The 24,476-nt window shown below is 38.3% G+C and overlaps 2 long non-coding RNA genes across 2 annotated transcripts in view; both read right to left on the bottom strand.

The window, feature by feature from the left end:
* LOC137262118 (uncharacterized) overlaps positions 1–2,730 on the bottom strand; it is a 30,269-nt gene extending 27,539 nt beyond the window's left edge. The window contains exon 1 of the long non-coding RNA XR_010954890.1: positions 2,681–2,730. This is a non-coding gene — a long non-coding RNA (uncharacterized lncRNA). The remainder of the gene's footprint in view (positions 1–2,680) is intronic.
* Positions 2,731–21,257: 18,527 nt separating this feature from the next.
* LOC137260986 (uncharacterized) lies at positions 21,258–23,719 on the bottom strand. Its single transcript, XR_010954835.1, has 3 exons — positions 23,697–23,719; positions 22,238–22,261; positions 21,258–21,393 (listed from the first exon to the last, which is right to left on the bottom strand). It is a non-coding gene; the product is annotated as an uncharacterized lncRNA (long non-coding RNA).
* Between the last annotated feature and the right edge of the window lie 757 nt (positions 23,720–24,476).

The raw sequence follows: 24,476 nt of genomic DNA, 5'->3' as shown, positions 1-24,476 counted from the left end.
GTACTTATTATATATCTTAAGCATGTTGTGAAGAGAGTTTTCTCAAAATGGCACGCTGGTTATGCGGTTTAGTGAACTAAACAATATGATTACTCCATAGTTCACGATGGAAATAGAAGACCAAGAGAAACTACCGTTCCTAGATGTGTCCTTGCAGAACTCCCCCAACAACATGGCCTTCTCCGTCTACAGAAAACCCACCCATACCGACCACTAGAATCAATACCTCTCCAACCATCAACTCCAGAGCAAACGTGCATACTGAAGTAGACCATCTAAGAACTACATTCGTCAACCTCAATGGCTATCCCAAACAACTTTTAGTCAGAACCATATCATCAACCCTGCAACAGCAAGAAGAACGCTAACGAAAACCTGAGCCATCCCCATGTAGAATTAACATTTACTACAAGTGTCAGATTAGCCACCACATCAGTCGACTGCTGAAAAAAACTGCCGAGATAGATGTGACGTGACCTTCAGGTCTAACAAAACACTGAGGACCATTCTGAAGGCCAATGGCAGATGTACACCAACCAAGACCACTTACAAGCCTAGGGGCTGCATCTACGAGCCTATGTGTCACTGTGGTAGCAACTATGTAGGAGAGACATCTCGCCCCATTGACATTAGGCTGAAAGAGCACAGAACTTCAGTAGAGAAATCAGATGTAAAGTCCGCCCTTTCTGAACATATTGTGAACAATCTGTCACACTCCATTGGCTGGCAAGCAACTAGAATCATAGCGACGAACGTCCATTATTGGCGACGAGGCAAAATTTCAGAAGCTATCAACATCAAGAGATTAGCCATACGGATGAACAGAGACCAAGGGCTTTACCTACCCAATGCCTGGGACATGAAATAGATGCAAGGCTTCACCAATCACCTCCTAATCCACTGTTACAGCATCATCCCACCCTTAGTATCTTATCATTAACAATATAGCTTTTGTATATTGTTAGACTATCACCCCCCACTCTTGTACACTAATCCAATACACTAGCTTCTGTTGCTTAATCCATTGTCACAACACCATACCAGCTTTTGTATATTGTAATCCTCTTTTCATCTGCTATGTTTTAATCGTACATACATGCCTAAAATCATAACTCTCCCTTCATGTACATTACTAGTGTATATATCCTGTTTAACTGTTAGTTAGCATCCACCTGACGAAGGGGCAAGGAATAGCCCAGAAACGTCGTAAGAACAATATTGAACTAGTTGACATCCATAATATTTTTGCGTATAATAGAATACCGACTTCTAAATACCTCTCAAGAATCTCAATGTATTGTGTTGTTAGCGGAGACACGATTAGTATCTTCTATATACTGTCTCTGGGGACTAAAGGAGCAGATGACTGACCCAAAGGCTGTTCTACTCACCATCCACAATCCCAGAATGTGTATTCATTTGTACCATGGAAATAACTGAAACATATAAGCGAGAAAACAAATGTTTCAGTACTTTACTTGGTTGTTTATTTATTGATTTACGCCATTCTCATCAATACTGGATGATACATTTCAGTGATTGACATCAATGACATCGATACGATACACAGGAACGTGAGTCTGACCACTCGATGTGATACCACCAACAAAAACTAAGAGAACTGATTATAAGTGCATTGGTGGGTTACAATTTAAGATCACCTTGTAAAATACGTTAGTCATTTAATAAAGAGAAGACTTATGTTAAATATACAAAATATCAGTCACATAACACAGTAAAAGTATTAGAAAGACATGAAAATTTAGGTCTAAAACCTATTTCAAATATTAAAATAATCTTTCTTGTGATTTCATATTACACTTATTACACTCTTATCGCCAGTAACTGCAGGTAGATACCAGGGAACACAGCCACGTAAATTAACTTTGCTACCTACATGGTCCCTCGCTGGATTTAAATTCTCCTTTCCGGTGTTAGCCAAATTAGCCAAACATTAAAAGTACATATATTCCACGATTAAAATCATGAAAATAATAAACATTTGGAATGAAGTTAGGCCTACATTCCCCCTCAGGAGGAAACTTCAACCTTCTGAAAGTTATCGTTCTTCTTAGAAATAGTTATGGTCTTCATATGCCAAGATGTAATCCTTCTAGAAGGTGAAGAATGACTAAATGCTTCTTTCAGGAATAACTGATGTTCAACATTTACTAACCATTTGATAATCACTTACTCACAAGGAAATGACATCAATGCAACCCCAATACGTTCGCTTCAGCTTTCCTTTGATATTTGAGTCGCATGGAAAGTACCTCAAGAAGTACGTCAAGATGCATCATCGTACAAAAATAAAAGTCTAATGTCTGGAAGGATTTGATCTTGATTTAGTGGCCCAAAACCCGAAATATCATTTTCGTGGGGTTTCCCTCAGTTATGCAGGTTGTTCGCGTTCTGTGTGCAAGCATTTGCCCTGTAATGCAGTGTAGACAGAAAATCAGCTCAACCAAAAGGTGGACTAAAATTCTGAGATTTAAATCTTCATTTATACAGGTCGAATTATGAGGATTCGCAATCTTAATTCCACTTTACTTGTTTTACTTTTTTGCATAAAGTCAACTTCATCGGTACTTTTTCACTGCAAACAGACTATAATGAAATTAGGTGTGATGTGGTTTTCAAAGGCCACAGGTGTTTTCTATCACACAATAGGCTAACTTACCAAGAACCATCAGAAGGAACAGCTTCATGTTGAACCGTGTGGGTAGTCGCCAGGAAACCTGTTTTACCCATGAACACGACAGACGTATAAACATTTTCACAGCACGGAGAACATTATGATTGGTTCCAGCTGTGAATGGAATGGTTCACCTTACTGAGTTTCATCTTTCAGCATAATGAATATTTCCAGAACTGTGACATTGGTTCTGTAATGTATATTTCTCTTCAAATGTTTCAACTTACAACACTGACAGTATGTTATGAATATATATATATGGTTACATCAAAGATCGATTTCTCCATTAACTTGGGGGAATCAACTGCAAACCTGCATGTGAACAGCTGCCTTGTGGTGTCAAGTTTTGTAAAGCATTCGTCTGATTTCCACCACTTACAGAACTCATGACAGTGATCTTGTGCACGTTATGAGCTTATTTTACAATACATGTGACAAGATGAAATATTGGTAAATATTCTGTGTTTTTATTCTTTAGTTTTAACTGAATTAAATATTCACTTTAGCATATTTTTAAACACTATATACTTCACTCTCCAGTTTCTCTAATCCCTTTCTCTCAGCTTACAATCACACTGACTACTGCCACACAATAACCAGCCCAAGCCCGCCACTTAGCATCCCTTTGTCACAAACCTTGTCAGCTTACCAGCTGCTTCCTGTTGAAAGTTTGCTGTCTATTAGCAGTTGAGTTTTAACATTTCTACTGGTCACAAAGCACATTTGGATGATTTGATTTAGACATTTAGTTTGTTGGAGCTGTCGGGATCATTTCCAGAGGTTAGTCTCTTTCAATACTTTTCGTGATTGTACATATTCATGCCATGTGTACATTCTTTATATATTATTTGATAATTTGGCTGCTTTGTCATATTGTAGGTATTGAGTAGTTTGTGATAATTAGTTGTTTTGCAGATTGCAATAAACCATAAGTTTAATTATTTACAAATGGTAAATAATTCGGTAAGTTATATATATCAGACTTACTTACATCACTGAAACACTGCGGCCGTAGTTTAGATGTGCATAACGTTTTATATAACGACCAGTCTGCCTGGGAAAAATTCCATCTTGTATAAGATTTAGAATCAGATGGATTAATTGCTAATAAGATAGTTGGAAAGTGGTCACTTCCACAGAGGTTATTGTGGACTGACCACTCAAATTCATTTAGTAGAGAAGGGTCTGCAAGAGACAGATCCAGAGAAGAGTAGGTGCCAGTTGCAGGGTGCAGATGAGTGCTTGAATCATCATTGTATATACACAAATCATTATTGGCTATAAAATCTTCCAGTATTTTACCTTCAGAGTTTGTATTTGTACCACCCCAAACCAGGTTATGGCCATTGACATCACCCATTATAATACAAGGTTTAGGAAGCTGGTCATAGAGAGCTTGAAGATCAGACTGATGGAGTGCTGAAGAAGGTGAAATATATAAAGAACATAGTGTAAAGGTAACGTTAAGAGTTAGTCTCATTGCAACAGCTTGGAGACTAGTTGTGAGTGTTACAGGGCTATGGATAACATCCTGCTTTACAAGAATTGAAGACCCTCCAGTGGCCCTATCACCTGGCGGTGAAAAACAATTATATGCAGTGAACTGACGTAAATCAAAAGTGTCTGTCTGCTTCAGAAAGGTTTCCTGGAGACAGAAAGCCGATGGTGCAAAATCCTGGACAAATAGCTGAAACTCGTTGAAATTGGTCCTTAGGCCTCTACAGTTCCACTGTACAATATTTTTGGAATGGATTAAAGTTGGGGCGGGTTGATTGGGATCTACCCTGCACTTTTTTTGAGGGCGACAAGCTGTGCGCCCTTGACAGGACGTTTTCGGACACGTCCATGTTCTCAAGTGATCCGTATTTGTTATAAAGCTTAATTCTGTTTTCAGACCCTTTTGGGGCTCTGCCACTTTGCTTTTTTGAAGAATCAGGCATAGGTTTAGTTTTTCCTTTAGGACTTTGTTGGACATTTGACAAAGATTGAGACCTTGCAGGTGGCTGTGATGATGAATCATGATCCGAAGCTGGCCCTGATTGACTTTGCGACATGCGCGGAAGTAACTCAGCAGTCTGAGTGGAAATGGCGGGTGATAAGACACGAGCCACCTCCTCGTGGTGTGTGCTGGGTGACGCCCAGACCTCGCCGACACCCCCGTAGTGGACCCGGGGGGACATTTGGTCCACCAACCCGTTTGCCGTGGGTTGCGGTCCTGTGTCGGTGGAGGAAGGGATCCTGGTGGTTGAGAGCATGGGAGCAGGACCATTGCTCCTATTGCTCAACACACCACTTTACTAAGTTTCTTAGTTCATTTTTTGATAATCTGTTACTGTAAGACAAAACAAAAGGTATTCCAAATCTGCAAAGTTGTGCTTTCCTTTGCATGTGACCTTCAGTGGATATACCGGTGATTGGGCGTTGAATATTGCCCTGGAAGGAACCAGGCACTGGGTTCCTTTGCTTTTAGCTTACACTCCAAATCACTCGCTTATCTTATGAAATACGTATACAGATGTAAGTTCCTTTGTCTCTATTATCATCACGTTTCTCTATTAACTGCTCTTATCCTTCTGTGTTGTGGAGATGTTCATCCAAACCCAGGACAGCGCCATTTCCGTTATCTTAAAATTATGTATTTAAACATAGCAATCTTGGAAGACAAAATTGATCTAATTTTAGCTGAATTTCGCTTATATGATATTATATACTAACAGAAACCTGGTTACATGCCGAGATCCGTAATACTGATATAGAAATGCCAGGTTATCACCCTGCAATCCGGAAAGACAGGCCGAGTCGTGGTGGTGGTGTCACCATCTACGTCAAACGTAATCTATACCTCCAACATATGACGAGTCTTGACACCCCCGGGCTTGAAGCGGTGTGGGTGACGATTAAATGCAAAACATGTCCTTATCTTGTCGGTTGTATCTATCGCGCAGACAAGAGTGCGGCATATTTAAAGCTCCTCGAAGACGCTATTGGTAAAGCCATTGATCAAAATATGTACACTATCGTTGCCGGCGATTTCAACATTGACGTCCTTCGGGAAAATAAAGCCAAAATCGAAAATCTCAAATTGCTGTACGGACTCGAACAGATAATCCCTGAAACCACTAGGATAACACCTCGCTCAAGCACCCTGATTGACATGATTTTTGTATCGAATGCCGATAGTCTGAAGGAACCGGGTGTTCTGGATCCTATCTGTAGCGACCACTGTCCCATGTATGTAACAATAAAAGAACCAACCCCTTCCATTACGACCTACAAAAGAAGAGTTTACAACTACTCACTAGCCAATACAGAAGGTATGAACAAATGCATAGACAACATTGATCGTGACGGTTTATTTTCTTCCAACAATGTAGATGACATCACCACACAAATTACATCTATAATGGGTAATATCTGCAACCAGCATATACCGAACAAGATCGTCACAATCAGACCTTTAGATCAGCCCTGGATGACAAGTGAAATAGGAGCATTGATCGTAAAAGCTTACACAAAATTGAAAAAAAAATCTGACGTCCCGTCAAATTGGGCAAATTTCAGATCAGCTAGAAATAAGGTTACTTCCGCTATTAGAACAGCCAAACGTCTATTCATCTCTAAAATCGAAGATTCTGTAAATAGCTCAATCGGTACTAAAACATGGAGGCGCCTGACTAAAGCATTTTTGAAATCACAAAACACTGAAAATCAATTTCCAACAATTATATCGAACGATATTGAATATAACGATCCCGATGAAATCGCTAATATCATAAATGATTATTTTACTTCTCAATCGACTGTTAAATACCCTCATCGAGATTTGCCTGATACCCAATTCATTTGCAATTCGACATTATCAAGAATTACACTAACCTGTAGTGATGTCAAAGACATCATGTTGTCTTTAGACACATCAAAAGCGACTGGTCCAGACGGAATAGGCAACAAAGTATTGAAATATACTGCCAAAAGTCTAAGTCCCATACTCACGAAATTATTTAACATATCGTTGAGTCAGTCAGCATTTCCCTTGACGTGGAAAGAAGCTTCTGTTATCCCTATTCACAAAAAAAGACAGCGTCCATGAATGCTCGAATTACCGTCCAGTCGCATTAACCCCTTGCTGATCTAATGTTTTTGAAAAATGTGTATTCAAGTACATATTTCATTTCCTTAGAGACAATAATTTTCTAACGGATTTACAGTCAAGATTCATGCCAGGAGATTCAACGTCTAATCAATTAACGTATCTGTATAATTTCATAACTAAAGCCATCGATGACGGTAAAGAAGTAAGGGTAGTATTTAGTGATATCAGTAAAGCCTTTGACAAAGTATGGCACAAAGGGATAATCTATAAACTCAGAAGCTATGGTATACAGGATGAATTACTACAATGGTTTGAAAGTTATCTCAATAATAGAACACAGCGAGTTGCAATTAACGGGTACATTTCTAACAAGAAAGGTGTCTTGGCCGGAGTACCGCAGGGTTCCGTCCTCGGACCTTTCTTATTCTTAATATACATCAACGATATTGTATGTGATATTGATAGTAATATTCGCCTCTTTGCAGGTGACACCTCATTATATACAATTATTGAAGATCCGCTGATCTCAGCTTCTACTCTTAACAATGATCTAGATAAAATCTCCCGGTGGGCTCAGAAATGGCAAGTTACTTTTAACCCTAATAAAACCGAATCTATTCAGTTTTCTCGTAAAAGAAACCCCTCAATAAAATTAAATTTACTTATGGACGGAACGATTATGAAGGAAGTCAAAAGCCACAAACGTTTAGGAATAACACTCCAAAGCGACGGTTCATGGAATAATCACATTAAAGATATTGTCCGTAAAACTCGTCCTATGATCAGTTGTCTGCAGAGTTTTAAATATCGTTTATCCCGAAAGACATTAGATACTATGTACAAATCTTACATTCTACCCATATTTGACTACTGCTCGCATATCTGGGACAATTGTACATCTGAATAATCACGGATATTAGAAAGCTTACATCTTGATGCCTTGAGAACGATCTGTGGTGCTGTGCGTGGTACAAGTCACCATACGATTTATAATGAAACTGAATTTCACTCTCTGAAAGATAGAAGACATTACAAGAAACTAACGGTTTTCTTTAAAATGTACAATAACCACTTACCGGACTACCTGTGCGAATTAATCCCTCAAACTGTCTCTGCAAACACTCGGTATGATCTAAGAAATAATTCTGAATTTCAAGGCATTTACTGTCGAACTCATTCCTATGCCAATTCGTTCCTACCCGACACCATTAGTCTTTGGAACGCTTTGCCAAACTCAAAAGAAACATGCAGTCTATTGGAATTTAACAAACTGCTTCCAAAAGGAGAAAATAATATTTACTTTGACCTCAGCTACGGATCTCGCATGTCACAAATCATCCACTCACATCTCAGACTCGGATGTAGTGATCTGAACGCCGATATGTTCAATCGACATTTAACCAACAGTCCTTACTGTTCATGTGGATACGAGCATGAAACTGCTCCGCACTTCTTTTTCATTTGTGCTAAGTATTCACAATTAAGATCTATTACGTACTTTTATTCGGCGGGCTACAATCTCGATACCGTTATAAATGGCAAGCAGGAACTATCATCGTCCGAAAACCAAAAAATATTAGAATCTGGTCACAATTATATATTCACATCACAACGCTTCAAACTTTCCCTGAATACATAATGATCCACATCTATGATGGCTCGTAAGACACACCAAACTGAGACAGCATTTAACACTTTATTGATGTTTACTGATTAAGAATGTTCACGACGTCATATTTCACTTCTGTTCTGTAAAAGGTGTTTTGCAGCGGCGTTAATATAAGACATATGTCTTGTTCGCCAATCCACATTTCATTTTGGAAATAAAAATATGTTTAAATCATATTGCCCAATCGTAGTGTGGTGGAGTAACCTTGGTTGCTGAGGATCTGTTTGTGGTTATGTTGTTCTCACCAGCATTTGTTGAGAGATTATTTAATATAACACAAATTCTTGGATAATATATAACCTGTTATATAAAAGAGCTACAAGCCTGCCAGAGGAGGACAGTAAAACAACTAGAATATAAAAGTACACAATCCCTTCAGGACTTAGCAATTGTAGATAATCTAGCCATAAATTAAGATAAGGTACGATGAAATAGAGTAATTGTTGTTGCTGTAAGTTGGATGTAACCATCATTGTGTCTATCGCTACAGTTCTTTTATTGCATTGCTTCTGAATGTCCTGCCAGACAATTCTATACTGCCGGAGTAATACCTTTTTGACTGGCATTTAAGAATACCATTGTTATTTAAGGAGCATTTCTCTGTTGGTTCCTGGTTCCCACATAGTACTTCAGCAATTTCCCGTTGCAACTTCGGAATCAACATATTTTTCAAATCTTGGAGCAACACGTCTATATTATGCCATAGGTTTACTAGTGTACCGTGTAAATGTAATTCAGTAACCCACGGAGATGTACCATACACCACGTAGCACATCAAAACATCGCATCGGAAAAAGGAAAGCAAACTGTTTTCATGGACCAAGAGTTCTTTATTTCAGTCTCTACATGTTAGCATGTTCGGGAGTTCTTCTTTGGCGTCATTTCTCTACATCGGGACCATTATCAGGTATTCCGGAAGGTTCTGTCAACTCCTCACCACCGCTTCGCTTCCCAAAAGGAACCCCTGTACATAAGAGGTCAGTGTGTGAACGAGTTTGGTTTTACGGTAAGGAAGATAATTTACCTGTATCATATTCTGTATGATGAGGAACTCTGCCGTCAATGATATCATCTCCTTCATGAATGTTAGGTTGCAATAGTGAAAGACATCTTGAGCAGAGTGATTTACCGCAGACACACTCAAACTCCTTTTATTAAGTCACGTCCACTGTTAGGACAAGAAAATCATCAACTTTCCCATCTGCAATTTTCACTGATAAGAGTGAATGAGCGAGTCAAAAGTTATAAGTGCGTCGGCAGTATTTTAGCCATATTGTGACGAAAAGAGTTACATTGTAAAATATCTGTCTAAACAAACGCTAGAGACCAAATACAGAGTGAAATAAGTAAAATAGAGGCTATATTTCCAATGTTGTTGAGTTACTACTGCTACAAATATTTTTGTCTGCTGAATAGCTGAGTCAAGTGCTGTAACTATCTTCTGGTTCTAATCTTTAGAGTGTTAAAACATTAAAGAGGAAGATTTGTTGACTTGATGACACAGTACTTTACCAATTAATCTCTAACTGGTCTTTAAGGAAAGATGCAAAACGTTTTCAAACTGCAGGTGCAACATGGTAAAATTACCATCAAATTTCACATACTGTACTTTTCTACATGTGCATTCTTGTAGCTAAGTCACGTGCTGTAAGTATGTTGTAGTTCCAATGTTTAGAGTGTAAAAAAATAAGGACGAAGTACAAGTCAAAAAGTATAATAACACATGACCACATTAAGTTCACCTTTCTACAAAACCTGGTAACGTCAAAATGGGAGAGTTATTAAAAAGGACACTTTTGTGATATCATTTCGCTTTTCTTTCCATATTTGCATTTAGTGTTGTTGGACTGCCATACTCACTACTGCCACTCACGACGGCGGATGCTGAAAACCAAACACACCTGTATCAGCACATGTTCTGATGTGATACACCCAAGTGTGATCATGAATAAAGGGCCTTCTCTAGATATCATATTCTCCACTTTAAACTGCGTACTTAATCATATCTGAAGCATGTTGTGAAGACAATTTTCTCAAAATGGCACGCCGGTTATGCGGTTTAGTGAACTAAACAATATGATTACTCCATAGTTTACGATGGAAATAGAAGACCAAGAGAAACTACCGTTCCTAGATGTGTCCTTGCAGAACTCCCCCAACATCATGGCATTCTCCGTCTACAGAAAACCCACCCATACCGACCAGTAGAATCAATACCTCTCCAACCTTCAACCCCACAGCAAACCTGCATACTGAAGTAGACCGTCTAAGAACTACATTCGTCAACCTCAACGGCTATCCCAAACAACCTTTAGACAGAACTATATCATCAAGCCTGCAACAGCGAGAAGAACGCTAACGAAAATCTGAGCCATCCCCAGGTAGAATTAACATTCCCTACCAAGGTCAGATTAGCCACCACATCGGTCGACTGCTGAAAAAATCTGCCGAGATAGATGTGACGTGACCTTCAGGTCTAACAAAACACTGAGGACCATTCTGAAGGCCAATGGCAGATGTACACCAACCAAGACCACTCACAAGCCTAGGGGCTGCATCTACGACCTTATGTTTAACTGTGGCAGCAACTATGTAGGAGAGACATCTCGTCCCAATGACATTAGGCTGAAAGAGCACAGAACTTCAGTAGAGAAATCAGATATAAAGTCCGCCCTTTCTGAACATATTGTGAACAATCTGTCACACTCCATTGGCTGGCAAGCAACTACAATCATAGCGACGAACGTCCATGATTGGCGACGACGCACAATTTCAGAAGCTATCAACATCAAGAGATTAGCCATACGGATGAACAGAGACCAAGGGCTTTATATAAGAATACCGACTTCTAAATACCTCTCAAGAACCTCAATGCATTGTGTTGTTAGCGGAGACACGATTAGTATCTTCTATATACTGTCTCTGGGGACTAAAGGAGCAGATGAGTGACCCAAAGGCTGTTCTACTCACCATCCACAATCCCAGAATGTGTATTCATTTGTACCATGGAAATAACTGAAACATATAGGCGAGAAAACAAATGTTTCAGTACTTTACTTGGTTGTTTATTTATTGATTTACGCCATTCTCATCAATACTGGATGATACATTTCAGTCATTGACATCAATGACATGGATACGATGCACAGGAACGTGAGTCTGACCACTCGATGTGATACCACTAACAAAAACTAAGAGAACTGATTATAAGTGTATTGGTGGGTTAAAATTTAAGGTCACCTTGTACAATACGTTAGCCATTTAATAAAGAGAAGACTTATGTTAAATATACAAAATATCAGTCACATAAGAGAGTAAAAGTATAAGAAAGACGTGAAAATTTAGGTCTAAAACCAATTTCAAATATTAAAATAATCTTTCTTATGATTAAAACCAAAGATCCGTCACGACAAGTTACTCGTCGATGGAAAGGTGTTCATTCATGACAAGAAGAATAATAGAAATGTCTGTATCTCAGGAGGTAAACAACGACAACATAATTCAAATGGATCACACGCTCAACCAGAAACCCACGCCTCTTTGTTTACACCTGACAACGGAAGCGAAGGGGAGAGCACTCCAAGTAGAACTACGCGATCAACAACTCAACGTGACAAGTGAGGGTCAGGCCATGTCTCATGTAGTATCCTTAGCTGGAATATCGAAGGACTTTACAAACATGTGAGTTCTCTGTTTAGTGACTTTAAACGCTTCTGCTCTAGATATGACATCATTGGACTCTGTGAGACCTTTGCTAGAAATCCGAATGATTTTGAGTCATTACTGTCCGGTTTTCGTTCATACCATTACTGTAGACCTAAACAGAAGTTAATGGGCCGGTACAGTGGTGGTGTCTCTGTGTTCATTAAAGAAGAGCTTATGTATTACATTAGAAGAATATTCACTCATTTTGAGGATTGTGTAGTCTTGTTGTTTGAAACATCCCAGCTTGGCCTTGACAAAGACACTGTGTTGATGTTTGTCTATATCTCACCTGAACATTCCCCCATATTTGTTGATAAGGACGTAGACGGTATCCAACGTCTTGAAGAGTACATTCTGGCAATTCGACAAAAGTATAATCAACACCATATTCTAGTCGGAGGTGATTTTAATGCAAGAATGAGCAACTGTCAGATTATTTCCCCGGTGATGATTTGCAATATATTCATGAAAACAGTGAGGACTACCCCTCTGACTATTTTAACATCCCAAGAAATACAAAGGATAACAAAAGACACAACAAATATGGTGTTTCACTTGCAGATTTATGCTGTACACATGGTCTTCATGCACTAAATGGGAGACTATTCGATGATCAATTAGGTAACTTCACTTGTATAACCCATAATGGTGCCAGTGTGGTTGACTTTTTTATTTCAAGCACTGACTTATTTCCACACTTCAGCTCTTTTAAGGTACTTGAGAGGGATGAATCTAACCATTTCCCTCTATACTGTGTTATTGTTTTTCCTAGGGTATCAGATCACCCAGCTCAATCCAATAATCAACCAAATGACCTAGAGCAAATGGAACAGGAGAGCTGGACTAAATACTACTGGTCTCAGGATACTAGTAATACATTTATGCTTCATTTCCATGAGCTATTTCTAGAACATTGTGATGCTATTTTTAGGCAGATTGAGGAAAATGTTGAACAGAGTGTGGAATCCATAACTTATCTTTATCAAATTGCAGCTGATCAGTTTAAGAGAACTTACAGAAAGCCAGGTACTGGTACTATGAATATACATCAACCACCTTGGTGGGATAATGAGTTGGAGGAGATCAAACACAGAAAATACTCAGCCCTGAGATCTCATAGGGCTGCTGGAGGTAATATTGATACATATATATATTACAAACGGCATTTTAAACTTAAATTCCATTTAAAGAAAGAATATTATTTCCAATGTCAAAGAAAAAGACTTATTGAATCAAGGAATGACCCAAAACAATTTTGGAAAGTGTTAAAATCTTGTAACATGAATATAGCAGTTGTCCCGGGAATATCTGTAGATAAATGGTTTAAGCATTTTAGTGAACTTTTAAACTGTGTTTCCACTGATGACAACACTGAGGATGTATGGAGCAAAGTGGGCACATATACCGATATAGAGGAGGAACATCTGTCGATACTAAATTGCCCTTTTTCAGAAGAAGAGGTACTCCTAAGCTTGAATAATGTTAAAAATAATAAATCACCAGGACCGGATGGACTAGTTGGGGACTTTTTCAAAGCCACTAGGAATTATATTTCACCCATATTAACAAAGCTGTTCAACAAACTGTATGACAGTTCAGTCTTTCCAGAATGTTGGGGAAAAAGCATCGTATGCCCTTTGCATAAATCAGGTGATAAAACAGATCCGAACAACTACAGAGGAATTTCACTGATCAACTCCCTATGCAAGATTTTAACCTCTATAGTAGACAATAGACTGAAATATTGGTGTGATAATAATAATAAAATCTCAGAATCACAGGCTGGATTCAGACATAACTATTCAACAACAGATCATATTTTCACCCTTCAAGCTATGGTCACTAAATATCTGTCAAAGAAAAATGGAAGGTTCTACTGTCTTTTTATTGACTTCTCCAAGGCCTTTGACTCTATTAACCACAAATTACTTTTTGAGTGTTTGAAAGAAAAGGGTATAAAAGGATTTCTCAGATTTATTATTAACATGTATTCTACACTCTGTGCTTGTGTAAGAACTGATTCGGGGTTATCACCATATTTTAAATGCAATATTGGTACCCGTCAAGGATGCACGTTGAGTCCACAGATCTTTATTTTATTCATAAATAAACTTGCTCAAATGCTGGAGGAAGAAGGTGGAAGGGGTGTCTTTATATCAACTCATATTCCTGATGTATATTCTCTGCTTTTTGCTGATGATGTATCAACTGTATCAGGCACTGCCCTATCAACTACAAAAGAAAATTAATGTTGTTGAAAAATTCTGTACAGCTACGGGAATGAGAATCAATTTGAACAAGTCCAAAATTATTGTTTTTAGAAATGGGGGTCCTCTTCGTTCTTATGAGAAATGGTTTTTAAATGGTGAACAAATAGAAGTTGTAAATATGTACAGATATCTTGGGATTGTGTTCACCCCTAAGCTGTCATGGACTAAAGCACAATCATGTTTAGCAGCTCAAGCAAGCAAAGCTATGTTCTCCATCTATAATTACCAAAAACATTTTGGATCTATTAATCACAAGGACTATTTTAAAATATTTGACTCCATGATTACTCCTATTCTGTGTTATGGATCAGAGATTTGGGGAACCACTTACTGTAGATATATTGAAGCTGTACATATTAAGTTCTGTAAGACTTTTCTCAAAATCAGCAGGTATACCAATAATAGCATGGCTCTTGGAGAGTGTGGCAGACCCCCACTGCAATACCTATATACCTCTAGATCAATAATGTACTGGTGCAGACTGCTGCAGCTACAACACCATAGACTTCCTTATCAAGCCTACCAAATACTCAGATCTCTTGATGATAACAATAAATCTACCTGGGCTTCACACATAAGACAAATACTTTTTCAATATGGTTTTGGATTTGTATGGATCTCACAGGATATTGGTTGTATAAAAACATTTATATCTATTTTTAAGCAACGATTTTATGACTGCTTCCTTCAAAATTGGCATTCTGCACTTGAGTCTTCATCAAAATGTAAATACTATTCACAATTTAAATCTTTACTTAATGTTGAACACTACTTGTCCTCAGACCTCCTACCATATCAACGGAAAGTTCTAGCAATGTTTCGCTGTAGCAACTTTAGATTAGCAGTGGAAACCGGTCGCCATACAAATACACCTTATGATCAACGTCTCTGCCTCTACTGTCACTCTGCTGGTTTGAACTATGTCGAAGATGAGTTTCATGTCCTCCTTATCTGTAGCAAATACTCAGAAATAAGAAATAATTGTTTCACAGTCCAGCAGACCCATCCTCCTACAATTGAAACCTTTGTACGTCTACTTACCTGCACCAACATTAAATGTCTTAAATCATTAACTACGTTCCTCTCCACTGTATTAAAACTAAGAAGTAAATCCACTACATCAACAAACTGACCATGTACTTCAACCATTACTCTACACCTAGCATGTATATATTATATATTTTTGCATGATATTGTATTATGGGCCAGTGGCCTACATTACTGAATAAAATGTCTGTCTGTCTGTCTGTCTGTCTGTCTGTCTGATTTCATATTACACTTAATACTCTTATCACCAGTAACTGCAGGTAGATATCACAGCCACGTAAATTAACTTTGTTACCTGCATGGTCCCTCGCTGGATTTAAATTCTCCTTTCCGGTGTTAGCCAAATTAGCCAAACACCACAAATACATATATTCCACGATTAAAATCATGGAAAATGATAAACATTTGGAATGAAGTTAGGTCTACAATCCCCCTCAGGAGGAAACTTCAACCTTCTGAAAGTTATCGTTCTTCTTAGAAATAGTTATGGTCTTCATATGCCAAGATGTAATCCTTCTAGAAGGTGAAGAATGACTAAATGCTTCTTTCAGGAATAACTGATGTTCAACACTTACTAACCATTTGATTGTCAGTACACTTTCCGTGCTACTCACAAGGAAATGACCTCAATGCAACCCCAATGCGTTCCCTTCAGCTTCCGTTTCATATTTGAAGCCCGTACTGAGTTGACTTCACCGATTGAAAAATGAGAGTAAAACAGTTTTTATGTCTCTCTTCACAACACACATTTCAAGATGCCTTAAGGAGGAATGGACCCTTTCCTTTGGGCAAAAATGTGACTCTGAACTATTTTCAAAATTGCGATTTTTTTATCTCTGCAGTTACCTCGCATAGCCTAGATATTCTTCTGTCCTTCAGAGATCTAGTCTATGTACACGCATTTATTATGTATCTGTACGATTTTCTGAAATATTACACTACTGGTGCATTAGTACTGACTCACTTCCGGTTTAGATTCAACTTAAGTAGGTCCGTTTCATCCTAAGGAAGAAAAGTGGTCTAATTTTGGTCACTATTACGGCTCTCACGAGTATTCGGGGCCAAGTCACGGTAAAGCAGGAATCGATTCCAATTGACTGGAAGCGATTAGTCGCATGGAAAGTACCTCAAGAAGTACGTCAAGATGCATCATCGTAATAAAAAAGTCTAATGTCTGGAAGGATTTCATCTTAATTTAATGGCCCAAAACCCGAAATATCATTTTCGTGGGGTTTCCCTTAGTTGTGCAGGTTATTCGCGTTCTGTGTGCAAGCATTTGCCCTGTAAGGCAGTGTAGACAGAAAATCAGCTCAACCAAACGGTGGACTAAAATTCTGAGATTTAAAGGTTCATTTCTACAGGTAGAAATACAGGTAGGATTCGTAATCTTAATTCCACTTTACTTGTTTTACTTTTTTGCATAAAGTAAACTTCATCGGTACTTTTTCACTGCAAACAGGCTATAATGATATTAAGTGTGGTGTGGTTTTCAAAGGCCACAGGTGTTTTCTAACACACAATAGGCTAACTTACGAAGAACCATCAGAAGTAACAGCTTCATGTTGAACCGTGTAGGTAGTCGCCAGGAAACCTGTTTTCCTCATCAACACGACAGATTTATAAACATTTTCACAGCACGGAGAACATTATGATTGGTTCCAGCTGTGAATGGAATGGTTCACCTTACTGAGTTTCATCTTTCATCATAATGAATATTTCCAGAACTGTGACATTGGTTCTGTAATGTATATTTTTCTTCAAATGTTTCGACTTACAACACTGACAGTATGTTATGAATATATATATATGGTTACCTCAAAGATCGATTTCTCCATTAACTTGGGGGAATCAACTGCAAACCTGCATATGAACAGCTGCTTTGTGGTGTAAAGTTTTGTTAAGCATTCGTCTGATTTCCACCACTTACAGAACTCATGACAATGATCTTGAGCACGTTGTGAGCTTATTTTACAATACATAAGTTCATGTGTAAACATTACCTTTAAACAGTATTACATATTTAGCAAAGTCTTTAGAGACCAGTTGCCTGAAGTTAAAGGCTATGTTTATACCAGTGAATCTAGACTTTTCAAGAGAAGTATGAATAAGTACTGTCAGAAGAAAACACAACAAACTGACTTCAAAAGTAACTTTCAGGTTTTCCTCAAATTATGATCATCATTAATTTAGCTTTTTCTGCGCATTGTGGTTCTTGAGAAGACATTGGAAACTATGCATGAAAAGATTATCAAACCTATGATGTTTCACAAGCCTGATGACCTGCGTGAAAACTGGTCTTCAGCAATCCGTAGTTATCTTAGGAGTCTAGTTACGGAATGGAATGATCATGTTGCACGTATTTTCTTGGATTCTTTATTAATATAAACATAGCATTTTTCTACCCCACATGGTTTTGTAGAAGAGATTGAAAACTGTACGTAAAAAAGATTCAGAAACCTGTGGTTATTGTAGAAGGTGACATATGGAATGTGGCGGTCACACCCGATACCGACGTGGCTGGTGCATGCCATCCGATCCCGAGGGGCAATTGTCCTAAGGTGATGATGAGCCCTACCAGCCTAACGGATCTGATTCACTTGAACCCTCTCTGCTATATTCTATCGTTAATCTGTAGAACATAACAATCCGTTTATGTTGCGCATTTATCCATGCACTGTGCATGCTCAAAGCGATAACATACTATCCCTGGTCAACGAGTACAGAACACTCAATGTGGAGAATACAACAGGTCGCCTGTCAGGCTCTCAAGGTTCAAAATTCAGACTACCATTTTTTCACATCAGGTACAGAATTTACTGGTGGGTGGACAAGGCAATTGTGAAATCACTGAGTTTACTAAGGTAAGACCACATGTATCACATGTGTTTCCTTGTGGCATAGAATTGAACTTTTCGAAAGACCAAGGGAGTCAAGCTACAAAACACATTCACACCTCAAATTGGGGCCTGAGCTCCTCCATACACTGCCATCATGGCATGAAATACTCCTAAAAGCAGTGTTCCACCAAATCCAGTTCAGCTGTGGTACCTCCAGCATGAGATTTTGGGTTTATCAGCAATGAAAGTGAGTAAGTGAGTATTTGTACGTCGCCTTTAGCAATATTCCAGCAGTATAATGGACTTCCCGGATTGTGTCCATGAGAGGAATCAGACCCGGATCTTCGACGAGACGATCGAGCGCCACTAGTTATGAGGTATGAGGTGACATTCCTTATTTGATGTATTATTACAGATTTATTGTTTCACAACGAATCCACCAGGCTATGATCTCCTCCTTTAACATGAAACCCTGAACAATTGACATCAATGTACACTTGCTGAGATATCACATACTAAATACATAAAGATTGAGACACATGGTGCACCCCAGTTATCTGCTCCTGTGCACAACATGAATATCAAAACAAATTCCAGATCAGATCGAATAAATACAAATGCCATTTTTAAAAAGATGCACGCATATATCAAGGATTTATATAAGTTTAATACATCTACACTAAACGTTAAAAGATACTTTATCCTCCTACCTTTAAGAATTATTTAAACACTATCAAAGATTTGTCATTAGTTTACAAGAAACCTTAGCAACACAGCTTTTTACTAACACTTTGATTCCATATCGTTTGGCTATAAAATGCAGGAGAAACTTTCATCCTCACTTAAATAGATCGTAATAGATTTATTAAGGGAGGACGGGAAATGTTTCTTTAGTTGCATGTCATTACATGCCGAGTACAATAATTCCTCGCACAGTGCATCATACCTACTTCATATCATGGGTGTCAGTTATTGCACACGCACCTGCACACCTGGCAACTAATTGCACAATGTGCGTCATTCTTTTAAAAAAGTATTTAGTTAGCCAATAGTCAATCAATGTATTGGCGGTTAATCCTTTGAAAGAAGAGTGTTGTTTTTACATAGACACAGATGCGATAGAGTGTATTCAGTATGGATTAGTAAATGTACATACATAAACTCTACCTTTTGACAAATCCCCCATTTAAATCCGAAAAAAAAGTAATTAATCAATCAGCATGTTATCGGTTAATCCTTTTTTTCGATCCAGACACAAGAAATGCCAAATGGGGGCTTTTGTCGGGTAATCTAAGTGGCGTTACCACTAATTATACCTGTTATAAATTCATTAACTGAGCATCAAGTGAATCATGACAAATAACGTGTAGGTTCATACCACCTAACACAGATTACAATTGAAACCTAGCAACACCAAGTGATTTTGACAGAATCGTCTATATCAAAACAAGGGTTGTAACTCGAAAACTAGGCAAAGCAGGAGACAAAACTAAGTCATAGTAGATTGTGAGAACATATAGCTTTCATTTCAAACAAATGTCAGAGGTTTCGCGATTTCAGGTTTCTATAAACCTGTAAACGAAATAATTTACCCACTGAAATGTAGATGAATTCTGCATAGACCCTCATTTCTATACCTACAATTACGTCACGGAGACGACCCGCTCTGATTGGTTCAAATTTCGTTTGCGGCTGAGAATTGTGCACTGTTGACAAAAAGGTCGATTTAAGGTAATTAAAGATCGAAATGAGCAGTTTTAATGACGGGGTTTCATTTATAACGATGTCAGCAAGTGATTTTGCATTTAAACCCTATTAGAGTATATGTGACCTTTAACAATGGAATAAGTATACTACAGTGTCTTGAAAAGTTGCGTTGTGAACTTGCAACCAAGTACGGAGGAAGCGTATTTCTATTTCTGTAGACCCAAGTTACTTGCAGTCACAAGAAACATCTCTTGTTCTCCATGTTTGACCAAAGAAATAATCCTTGCATGCATCACTTGCTTTGTTTTTACGAGTTACCTTTCTGGTTCCAAACATGTGAAACTCGTGGCTGCACATACGCTTTGGGTGCAGTGCAACTCAGTTGTTCAAGCCCCTTTTCACCCCTGCGCTGCTGTGTAATTAGTGAAACTGTTGAAGTTTTCCATCGCAATATTTTACAAGTTTCTTAGTTCAATTTTTGATAATCTGTTACTGTAAGACAAAACAACAGGTAAAAGGTTTTCCAAATCTGCAAAGTTGTGCTTTCCTTTGCATGTGACCTTCAGTGGATATACCGTTGATTGGGCGTTGAATATTGCCCAATCGTAGTGTGGTGGAGTAACCTTGGTTGCTGAGGATCTATTTGTGGTTATGTTGTTCTTACCAGCATTTGTTGAGAGATTATTTAATATAATACAAATTCTGGGATAATATATAACCTGTTATATAAAAGAGCTACAAACATGCCAGAGGAGGACAGTAAAACAACTAGAATATATAAGTACACAATCCCTTCAGGACTTAGCAACTGTAGATAATATAGCCAAAAATTAAATAGAGTAATTGTTGTTGTTGAAAGGTGGATGTGTGACCGTCATTGTGTCTATCGCTGCAGTTCCTTTTTTTGCATTGCTTCTGAATGTATCCTGCCAGACAATTCTATACTGCCGGAGTATTACCTTTTTGGCTGACGTTTAAGAATACCATTGTTATTTAAGGCGCATTTCTGTGTTGGTACCTGGTTCCCACATAGTACGTCAGCAATTTCGCGTTCCAACTTGGGAATCAACATATTTTTCAAATCTTGGAGCAATACGTCTGTATTATGCCATAGGTTTACTAGTGTAACGTGTAAATGTAATTCAGCATCCCAAGCAGCTGCACCATACACCACGTAGCACATCAAAACATCGCATCGGAAAAAGGAAAACAAACTGTTCTCATGGACCAAGAATTCTATTTCAGTCTCTACATGTTAGCATGTTCGGGAGTTCTTCTTCGGCGTCATTTCTCTACCTCGGGACCATTATCAGGTGTTCCAGAAGAGTCTGTCAACTCCTCACCACCGCTTCGCTTCCCAAAAGGAACCCCTGTACATAAGAGGTCAGTGTATGAACGGCTTTGCTTTTATGGTAAGGAAGATAATTTACCTGTATCATATTCTGTATGATGAGGAACTCTGCCGTCAATGACATCATATCCTTCATGAATGTTAGGTTGTAATAGTGAAAGATATCTTGAGCTGAGTGACTTACCGCAGACACACTCAAACTCCTTTTATTAATTTTCACTGATAAGAGTGAATGAGCGAGTCAATAGTTATAAGTGCGTCGGCAGTATTTTAACCATGTTGTGACGAAAAGAGTTACATTGGAAAATATCTGTCTAAACAAACGTTAGAGACCATATACAGAGTGAAACAAGTAAAATAGAGGCTATATTTCCTATGTTTTTAAGTTACTACTGCTACAAATATTTTTGTCTGCTGAATAGCTGAGTCAAGTGCTGCAACTATCTTCTGGTTCTAATCTTTAGAGTGTCAAAACATTAAAGAGGAAGATTTGTTGACTTGATGACACAGTACTTTACCAATTGATCTCTAGCTGTCGTTAAGGAAAGATGTGAAACATTTTCAAACTGCAGGTGCAACATGGTAAAATTACCATCAAATTTCACATACTGTAGTTTTCTACATGTGCATTCTTGTAGCTAAGTCAAGTGCTGTAAGTATGTTGTGGTTCCAATGTTTAGAGTGTAAAAAATAAGGACGAAGTACAAGTCAAAAGGTATAATAACACATGACCACATTAAGTTCACCTTTCTACAAAACCTGCTATCGTCAAAATGGGAGAGTGATTAAAAAGGACACTTTTGTGATATCTTTTCGCTTTTTTTCCATATTTTCATTTAGTGTTGTTGGACTGCCATACTCACTACTGCCACTCACGACGGCGGATGCTGAAAAACAAACACACCTGTATCAGCACATGTTCTGATGTGATACACCCAAGTGTGATCATGAATAAAGGGCCTTCTCTAGAAGCATGTTGTGAAGAGAATTTTCTCAAAATGGCACGCCGGTTATGCGGTTTAGTGAACTAAACAATATGATTACTCCATAGTTCACGATGGAAATAGAAGACCAAGAGAAACTACCGTTCCTAGATGTGTCCTTGCAGAACTCCCCCAACAACATGGCCTTCTCCGTCTACAGAAATCTACAGAATGAGTACCTCTCCAACCTTCAACCCCACAGCAAACGTGCATACTGAAGTAGACCATCTAAGAACTACATTCGTCAACCTCAACGGCTATCCCAAACAACTTTTAGACAGAACCATAACATCAACCCTGCAACAGCAAGAAGAACGCTAACGAAAATCTGAGCCATCCCCAGGTAGAATTAACATTCCCTACCAAGGTCAGATTAGCCACCACATCAGTCGATGCTGAAAAAAACTGCCGAGATAGATGTGACGTGACCTTCAGGTCTAACAAAATACTGAAGACCATTCTGAAGGCCAATGGCAGATGTACACCAACCAAGACAACTTACAAGCCTAGGGGCTGCATCTACGACCTTATGTGTAACTGTGGCAGCAACTATGTAGGAGAGACATCTCGTCCCAATGACAATAGGCTGAAAGAGCGCAGAACTTCAGTAGAGAAATCAGATATTAAGTCCGCCCTTTCAGAACATATTGTGAACAATCTGTCACACTCCATTGGCTGGCAAGCAACTACAATCATAGTGACGAACGTCCATGATTGGCGACGAAGCAAAATTTCAGAAGCTATCAACATCAAGAGATTAGCCATACGGATGAACAGAGACCAAGGGCTTTACCCACCCAATGCCTGGGACATGAAATAGAGGCAAGCCTTCACCAATCACCTCCTAATCCACTGTTACAGCATCATCCCACCCTTAGTATCTTATCCTAGCTTTTGTATATTGTTAGACTATCACCCCCCCACTATTGTACACAAATTAAATACACTGGCTTTTGTTGCTTAATCCATTGTCACAACACCATACCAGTTTTTCCATATTTTAATCTTCTTTCCATCTCCTATGTTTTAATCGTACATACATGCTTAAAATCATCACTCTGGCTTCATGTACATTACTAGTATATATATATCCTGTTTAACTGTTTAGTTACCATCCACCTGACGAAGGGGCAAGGAATAGCCCAGAAACGTCGCAAAAAACAATATTGAAGAAGTTGATATCCAAAACATTTTGTCGTATATTAGAATACCGACTTCTAAATACCTCTCAAGAACCTCAATGCATTGTGTTGTTAGCGGAGACACGATTAGTATCTTCTATATACTGTCTCTGGGGACTAAAGGAACAGATGAGTGACCCAAAGGCTGTTCTACTCACCATCCACAATCCCAGAATGTGTATTCATTTGTACCATGGAAATAACTGAAACATATAAGCGAGAAAACAAATGTTTCAGTACTTTACTTGGTTTTTTATTTATTGATTTACGCCATTCTCATGATGATACGTTTCAGTCATTGACATCCATGACATCGATACGATACACAGGAACGTGAGTCTGACCACTCGATGTGATACCACTAACAAAAACTAAGAGAACTGATTATAAGTGCATTGGTGGGTTACAATTTAAGGTCACCTTGTACAATATGTTAGTCATTTAATAAAGAGAAGACTTATGTTAACTATAAAAAATATCAGTCACATAAGACAGTAAAAGTATTAGAAAGACATGAAATTTAGGTCTAAAACCTATTTCAAATATTAAAATAATCTTTCTTGTGATTTCATATTACACTTAATACTCTTATCACCAGTAACTGCAGGTAGATACCAGGGAACACAGCCACGTAAATTAACTTTGCTACCTGCATGGTCCCTCGCTGGATTTAAATTTACCTTTCCGGTGTTAGCCAAATTAGCCAAACATTAAAAATACATATATTCCACGATTAAAATCATGGAAAATGATAAACATTTGGAATGAAGTTAGGCCTACATTCCCCCTCAGGAGGAAACTTCAACCTTCTGAAAGTTATCGGTCTTCTTAGAAATAGTTATGGTCTTCATATGCCAAGATGTAATCCTTCTAGAAGGTGAAGAATGACTAAATGCTTCTTTCAGGAATAACTGATCTTCAACACTTACTAACCATTT

The sequence above is a fragment of the Haliotis asinina genome, chromosome 14, assembly GCF_037392515.1.
Source record: "Haliotis asinina isolate JCU_RB_2024 chromosome 14, JCU_Hal_asi_v2, whole genome shotgun sequence".
NCBI lineage: Eukaryota > Metazoa > Mollusca > Gastropoda > Lepetellida > Haliotidae > Haliotis > Haliotis asinina.
This window is presented reverse-complemented; position numbering and strand designations above follow the sequence as displayed.